Consider the following 7,811-nt stretch of genomic DNA (forward strand, 5'->3'; position numbering starts at 1 on the left):
CCCAGAGTATGTATTAATACTGGGGGGGGGGGGTGGCAAACAGCTGTGCATATCTCTTTATCAGTGTTATAGAGGATGAACAATTTGAGTTTATCCTGTATAAACTTTATACAGGGTAAAATGGATTTATTTGGGTTTAGACTCCCTTGGGAGTTGGGCATCTGAGTGTCAAAGACAGGAACACTTCTTAAGTTGTTTTCAGTTAAGTCTGCAGCTTTGGGGCACGTGGTTCAGATCCTGGGTCTGGCTCAACAAGACGGGGTGCTAGAGTCCCAAGCTGGCAGGGAAAGCAGGGGCAGTAGTAGTCTTGGCACATGAGTTGGCAACCCCAAGGGGATTTCTGTGATTGATCCAACCCATCACACCTCTGTTAATAGCAGCCCTAGCATCTGGCTGTTCAAACTGTGCAGCCAAGCGCTCTGCCTCAGTGCTCCACCCCTGAGCAAACATTTCACCCTTAGATTCACAGAGACTGTGCAAAGTTCAGTACATGGCTTTGACCATGGGAATATTATCTTCAGTAAAGTCTAGCCTGCCATTGAGACACCTCCAGTGACCTTTCAAACGGCCAAAGGCACACTTGACTACCATGCGGCACCTGCTCCGCCTGTTAACATTCCTTGCTGCTGTCCAGGTGCCCTGTGTAAGGTTTCATGAACCAGGGCTGTAAGGGGTAAGCCAGGCTTCCCAGGATTACTATGGGCATTTCCACATCCCCCACTGTGATCTTGTGGTCTGGAAAGAAAGTTCCCCACCTGCAGCTTTCTGCACAGGCCACTGTTCCTGAAGATGCGTGCGTCATGCATCTTTCCAGACCAGCCTGCATTAATGTCTGTGAAACACGCCCAGTGATCCACAAGTGCCTGCAACACCATGGAGAAGTATCCCTTCCTACTGATGTATTCAGAGGCAAGGTGGTCTGGCAGAAAATTGGAATGTGTGTGCCATCAGTTGCCCCACCACAGTTAGGGAAACCCATCTCTGCAAAGCCATCCACTATTTCATGCACATTTCCCAGAGTCATAGTCCTCCGCAGCAGGATGCGATTTATTGCCCTGCATTCTTGGAGTCATACAGCCCCAACAGTGGACTTCCCCACTCCAAACTGATTTGCAACTGACCAGTAGCAGTCTGGATTCGCCAGCTTCCGCACAGCGATTGCAACACACTTCTCTACTGAAAGGGCAGCTCTCATTCTGGTGTTCTTGTGCTGCAGGTCGGGTGCCAGCTCAGCACGTAGCTTCATGAAGGTTGCTTTACGCATCCTAAAGTTCTGTACCCATTGGTCTTCATCCCACACCTGCACAACAATGTGATCCCACCAATCAGTGCTTGTTTCCCTAGCCCAAAAGTGACGGTCTACCATATGCAGCTGCTCTGTGATTTCCAAAAGCACTGATAAGTTGCTGCCATCCATATCACACTCAGGTGCCTGCAATTCATCCTCTGTCAGTAACTTTGCGAGTAACTCTGCTGCCATGCGTGATGTTCTCACGACAGTTAACAGCGCATAGGAGAGAAGTGTGGGATCCATCCTCTCTCACTGCAGATGCTGGTGTGCACTACAAAGACTGACAGTTGGAAAAACGGCACGATAGGAAAGCTAGAACGGTGCGAAAGGAAGTCAGAAACCATTGGAGGGCTGGGACACAAAGTGGTGCATGACGGGACATTTTGCACCTCCCAGGATGTGCCGCCCTCCGTTACCACCTTCCCACAACACCTAGTGACAGATGGTGTCGTCAGGCACTGTGGGATACATACCCAGAGTGCATTGCTCATGCTGTCAACAATGGTGCTCCGAATGTGGACACGATCTGTCAACAGAGGGGACTCGCTTTGGTGACTTTGATTTTGTTGATTTTTTTTTTCATGTCAACATTAGTTTCATCGACAAAACTTGCCAGTGTAGACAAGACCCTCAGTCTGCAGGCAGCCTGAAATAGCTCTGGGAGGTGTGGCTGCTCCCCTCTGTCTCAATGGAATATTAACTCTGAAACCTACCCATGACAATCTAAGTATCAGCATTGTTAATTATTTCACTGCTGATAATTTTAGCAGTCATATCAAGCTAATGTGATTACTCCATAAACCCAACTCACCACTTGTACCTTCTCAGGTGACATAACCTCAGACTTGCCTTTGACCAGCTGCCAAAACCTCCGGCTTGCCCTTGACACCTTCTGCAAAGCTGCTATGTCTTAACAATGCAAACATCTGTGATATACTGAAAATGACATTTAGTGGCAGCATGAAATAAACAAGATTGACTATGCAGGTATATAAAGAGCAGGGATCCTGTATTGACTGGATCATTCCTTTTGTATTTAAATCAATAAAAACCTCATCTTTTTAATGTAAGTGCTGCTGCTGCAGAATTTGCAGCCTACCATACCCGTGGGAGGGAGGGGGAGTGCGTGTGCGTGTGTAGGCAGAAACAAAGGGAGCTCATCACAGAATTTGGGTCTGTTTGACCCAGAGCACTTGGGGCTTTGAACACAACGGTCATAGTGGGTCAGACCAATGGTCCATCTAGCTCAATATTCTGCCTTCCGACAGTGGCCAGTGCCAGATGCTTCAGAGGGAATGAACAGAACAAGGCAATTATTGAATGATCCATCTCCTGTCGTCCACTCCCAGTTTCTGGCAGTTAGAGACTTGCATCTCTGATCATCTTGGCTAATAGCCATTGATGGACCTATTCTCCATGAACTTATTTAATTCTTTTTTGAACCAGTTATACTTTTGGCCTTCACAACATCCCCTAGCAACAAGTTTCACAAGTTGACTGTGCATTGTGTGAAGAAGTACTTCCTTCTGTTTGTTTTAAACCTGCTGCCTATTCATTTAAATGGGTGACCTCTGGTTCTTTTATGTGAAGAAGTAAATAACACTTTCTTATTCACTTTCTCCACACCATTCGTGATTTTATAGACCTCTATTGTAACCCTCCTTAGTCGCCTCTTTTCCAGTCTGAACGGTCCCAGTCTCTTTAATCTCTCCTCATACAGAAATTGTTCCATAATTATTTTTGTTGCCCTTCTCTATATAATAAAACTGGAGCAGGTATCTTTTTTTTTTAGACAGGGTGATGAGAACTGCACACAGTATTCAAGGTGTGGGTGTGTCATGGATTTATATAGTGGTATTATGATATTTTCTGTCTTATTATCCATCCATTTCCTAATGGTTCCTAACATTGTCAACTTTTTTGACCGCTGCTGCACACTGAGTGGAGGTTTTCAGAGAACTATCCACTATGACTCCAAGATCTCTTTCTGAAGTGGTAATAACTAATTTAGATCCCATCATTTTATATGTATATTTGGAATTACGTTTTCCATTGTGCATTACTTTGCATTTATCAACACTGAATTTCATCTGCCATTTTGTTGCCTCATCACCCAGTTTTGTGAAATCCCTTTGTAACTCTTGGGAGTTAGTTTTAGATTTAACTATCTTGAGTAATTTTGTATCATCTGAAAACTTTGCTACCTCACTGTTTACCCCTTTTCCCAGATCATTTATGAATATGTTGAACTGCACTGGTCCCAGTATAGGTCCTGGGGGGACCCCACTATTCACCTCTCTCCATTCTGAAAACTGATCATTTATTCCTACCCTTTGTTTCCTATATTTTAACCAGTTACTGAGAGGACCTTCCCTCTTATCCCATTACTACTTTCTTTGCTTAAGAACCTTTGGTGAGGGACCTTGTCAAATACTTTCTGAAAGTCCACATACACCAGATCCACTGGATCACGCTTGTCCACATGTCTGTTGACCCCCTCAAAGAATTTTAATAGATTGATGAGGCATGGTTTCCTGTTGCAAAAGCCGTGCTGACTTTTCTCAATGTTCATTCATGTCCTCTCCTCCCCAACTGAAAAGGGATAGAAGGGGAGGCGTTACCTGCAGACATGCAGCACATTTATTATGCAGAAAAATCCACTGTGTTCTGTCCTTTGGAAAGCAGTGGCAGAGACAGGGCAGAATTGGCAGTGGGCATTGCCAGCCAAACCAGTGTTGTCTGCGGTCTGTAGGAAGATCATAGTAAAATCTGGTGTCTCTCACATTCCCACGTTGTGTAAGCACTAGCACAGAGAGTTTAAGGCCAGAAGGGACCACCAGATCTTCTAATTTGATCTCCTGTGTATCACAGGCCACCAGCACCCACACACTAAACTCAGCAACCAAAATTAGACAATATGACTCTCTGGTTCCTTCTCCTTTCAGCACTGGGAACCCAGGCCTTGCTCCCTGCAGATGAAGTATGCGCTTCTTCCACTGTTCCATAGAAACCATAGTGGGATGGGTTAATGGCCATCATTAGTTCAGATGGCAGCGCACAATATAAGCTCCAGAGAGGATGCCTCCCGTCCTTCAGCAGGCCACACACCTTAATTAATATACAGCTGCACTAATACCACGTGGAGAGAATGCAAGCAGCTGCAGTTTGGGGAGGGGATGCATGCCCTCTGCTCCCAGCCTTGTCACCCCTGTGCTGAGCAAGTGTAACAGTCACAATGTGCATGGGGGAGGATGGACAGAATGGAAGCAACATTTTGCAAGATTTTGTATTGCTATAAAACTCCATAAGGAAACAAGATATTCAGGAATTATCTTTAATTTATGCTATGAGGAAGCAGGCAGTGCATATCTTTAAATCTTTTACCTTTACTAAGACAATTACAAAGATGACGACGAAAGAGTTCTGGATATGTTTAATTCATACTTTATATCTCAGAGAAATGTGGTTTATGAAAGCACCTTTTCACCAGAGAATTCAGGAACCAAGAGAAAATGTGCAGAAGAGCTATCCATGCATTGTAAGAAAACTGATTTTGGGGAGTGTAAAACATGAAAATATTAGCGATGTGCTAAAAATAGATCTTGCTAGACAAGAACCTTCATAGCAACTACATTTGAATACAGACTTAATCCTAAACACAGCTATCCAGACTGAACTGAAACAGCAAAACAAACTCAATAAACCTGAAAAACAAGAAACTAGCTTAGAAGCTGTACACAGATGCACCTTGAGTGCTAAAAATCATAACAATAAAAGCCATGAGGAAATTCCAGGCAAACTTCAAAGTCTTTTAGAATAAATGTACAGGATGTGGAAAATTTCATAGCTCAAGAGATGTGTCCAGCTAAAGATGAAATATGTAATAAATGCACAAACTATAGACATTTTGCAGCTGTTTGCTGCAGTACTGCACTAAGGCAATGGGAGAGCTAGCTACAATTCTAAATAATCAAGAGCCATTGTTTCTAGTATCTATCATGTTGTGATATCACAGAGTCTGCCAGGAGAATGAAACTGAACATTCATGCAGACTATTGACATTAAAATTGAGTCAGGAGCAGATGAGACTATCTCAGAAGGGGCTTACAATCACTGTCAACTCCTCCCAGAGCTGAAGTCACCTGACACAGCTCTGATTAGCCCTGGAGAGCCAGTTCACACAGAAAGAAAAGGAGTACTTGTGGCACCTTAGAGACTAACCACTTACACTCTGAATGCAAAGCTTTTGTCTTTGTATGTGATCAAAGGACCACAGACCAACAGCCTTCTCAGCCACCGTGTGACCGTCACGATGGGCCTAGTGAGAAAGGTGGGAGAACGTGACAAAGGATTTGATGATATTGGAATTTTGAAGGGAGATCCAGTACAAATAACCTTAAGAGACAGTGCTGAACCATAAGAATAACACCTAAAAGCAAGACTGTGGAAGAGACTAGCTGCAGATTTATGCAAATTCAGAGGACTATCTTCATAGTGGACTATTTTTCCAGGTATGTAGAAATAATGTACGCAAAAGGCATAACATGTTGCAATGTTATTGAGAAACTCAAAGTACACTTTTGCTCATTTTGGTACTCCTGAACAATTAGTGATGGACTAAAAACCACGCTTCACTGCAGTGGAACTTAAGTCATTCCAAATGAAATATGATCTTGAGCATATTACTAGCAGCCCACATTACTCCCAAGCAAATGGAGAGCTGTACAGACAGCTAAGAAATTCCTACACCACAAAGAACCATTCCTTGCTCTTCTGAGTTACAGATCAACCCCAATAACAGCTACTGGATATAGTCCAGAACAACTTGTGATGGGAAGACAGCCCAGAACTGCTGTTCTGACTTAGGTTCTTTTCCAATCTCTAAAGTGGCCAGACAGGAAGAGAGTAGCCAAATTGGATAAAAAGGCAAAAAGAGCTTATGAACACTTTTATAACAGACATTACTAAGTTAGAAAATGGCTCAGCCTAGAACCCTGATGACCATATTTGTGTCAAACTGGATAGAAAAAAAGGATGGAAAACTGCACCTGTCATTAAAAAAACCCAAGAATTCATTGCCTAAATCATAGACGATCAAGACCAATAGTGTAGAATTCAACAAACCATCAACATCTACAGTTTGTTCCTCATAAAGAACAATCAGCAGAGCAAACTGTACAGATGATGGATGCAAAACAAAAACAAGACGACTCAAAGACTCCAAACCAACCGGAAACAGTCATTGCAACTAATAGACAGTCAAATGACCAAGTTGTCATGTAATTAAAAAAAAAAAAGTGTGATTCAGAGACACCTAACATACTGTTAATGTACTGAACTTTAAAGATAGAATGATAGTGTAAATATTGTAAAAGTCTGAAAATGGTGGGAAAATAAAACTTAAAAGGGGAGATGTAATGGAAGCTAAACTGTATTATATTGTTCAACCACTAGGTGGAGCCATATGTAACATGCCTTATCTGAACATACAAGACAGTGTGTTAAGGTGAACACATCTCTGTGGGAAGGAAGCTCTGTGGCCAGTCCCTATCTGGTATAAAAGACTGACCTGCTTATGGCAGCCCTGCAATTTACGGCGAACATGACACTGTCCTTGTTGGAAGAAGCTAATCCCAGAGCCAATGAGGGCTGATTTAATGGAAACTTATGTAAACAGACCTCTCAGAGTAGGGTTATTATGGTATAATTTGAAATATATCAGAGGATTACTTGATCCCAAAACCACCAACCAAGATATAGTAATGGTCCATCATTATGGTGGTGTAATTTTCCTGGCAGGAGAGAGTTGGGGGTGGTGGGGATGTATGTGTGTTACAATCTGATAAAAGGTTATTTTATGGTAGCCAAGATAATATAACTGGTTATCAAAAATATCATCATCATCATCATCATCATAATGGGGGTGTTATTTAAACTGGAACAAATGGAACTGGATTTCACCTACCTACAATAACATTAAATAGATGAAGTGTGTGTGTATGTATGTATGTATGTACAAGAAGACTCAAAGACTCCAAACCAACTGGAAACAGTCATTGCAACTAATAGACAGTCAAATGACCAAGTTGTCATGTAATTAAAAAAAAACAGTGTGATTCAGAGACACCTAACACCTATAAAAATAGTGGTTCAAATACACACACATACAATGTTATTACTAAATATACTTAACTAAATATAACCCTCTAAATAAAGAAATCTCTCTCTCTCTCTCTCTCTCTCTCTCAGCACAGGCTATTATCTGGTAGGTTCCCCTTTCCCTTTCTGTCTCTTCTGCCTGGCTAGTCTGTGCTGTGCATTTATCTCCTGGCTGGCCCTGGTGGAAGGGTTGTCAGTCTCCTTTCACAGACCACTCTCTTGATAGGGGTAGGGCTGTTATTGGGGCAGAAAGAAGGCCATTGGTGCCTCTTGACAGAGATGGTTGTAGCACCCTGGTCACTGAGATTGCTGCAGAACAGAGAAGGCTACAGGCTTAATTGGAACCAATTAACCTTTTACT

The sequence above is a fragment of the Natator depressus genome, chromosome 10 (assembly GCF_965152275.1).
Source record: "Natator depressus isolate rNatDep1 chromosome 10, rNatDep2.hap1, whole genome shotgun sequence".
Classification (NCBI taxonomy): domain Eukaryota; kingdom Metazoa; phylum Chordata; order Testudines; family Cheloniidae; genus Natator; species Natator depressus.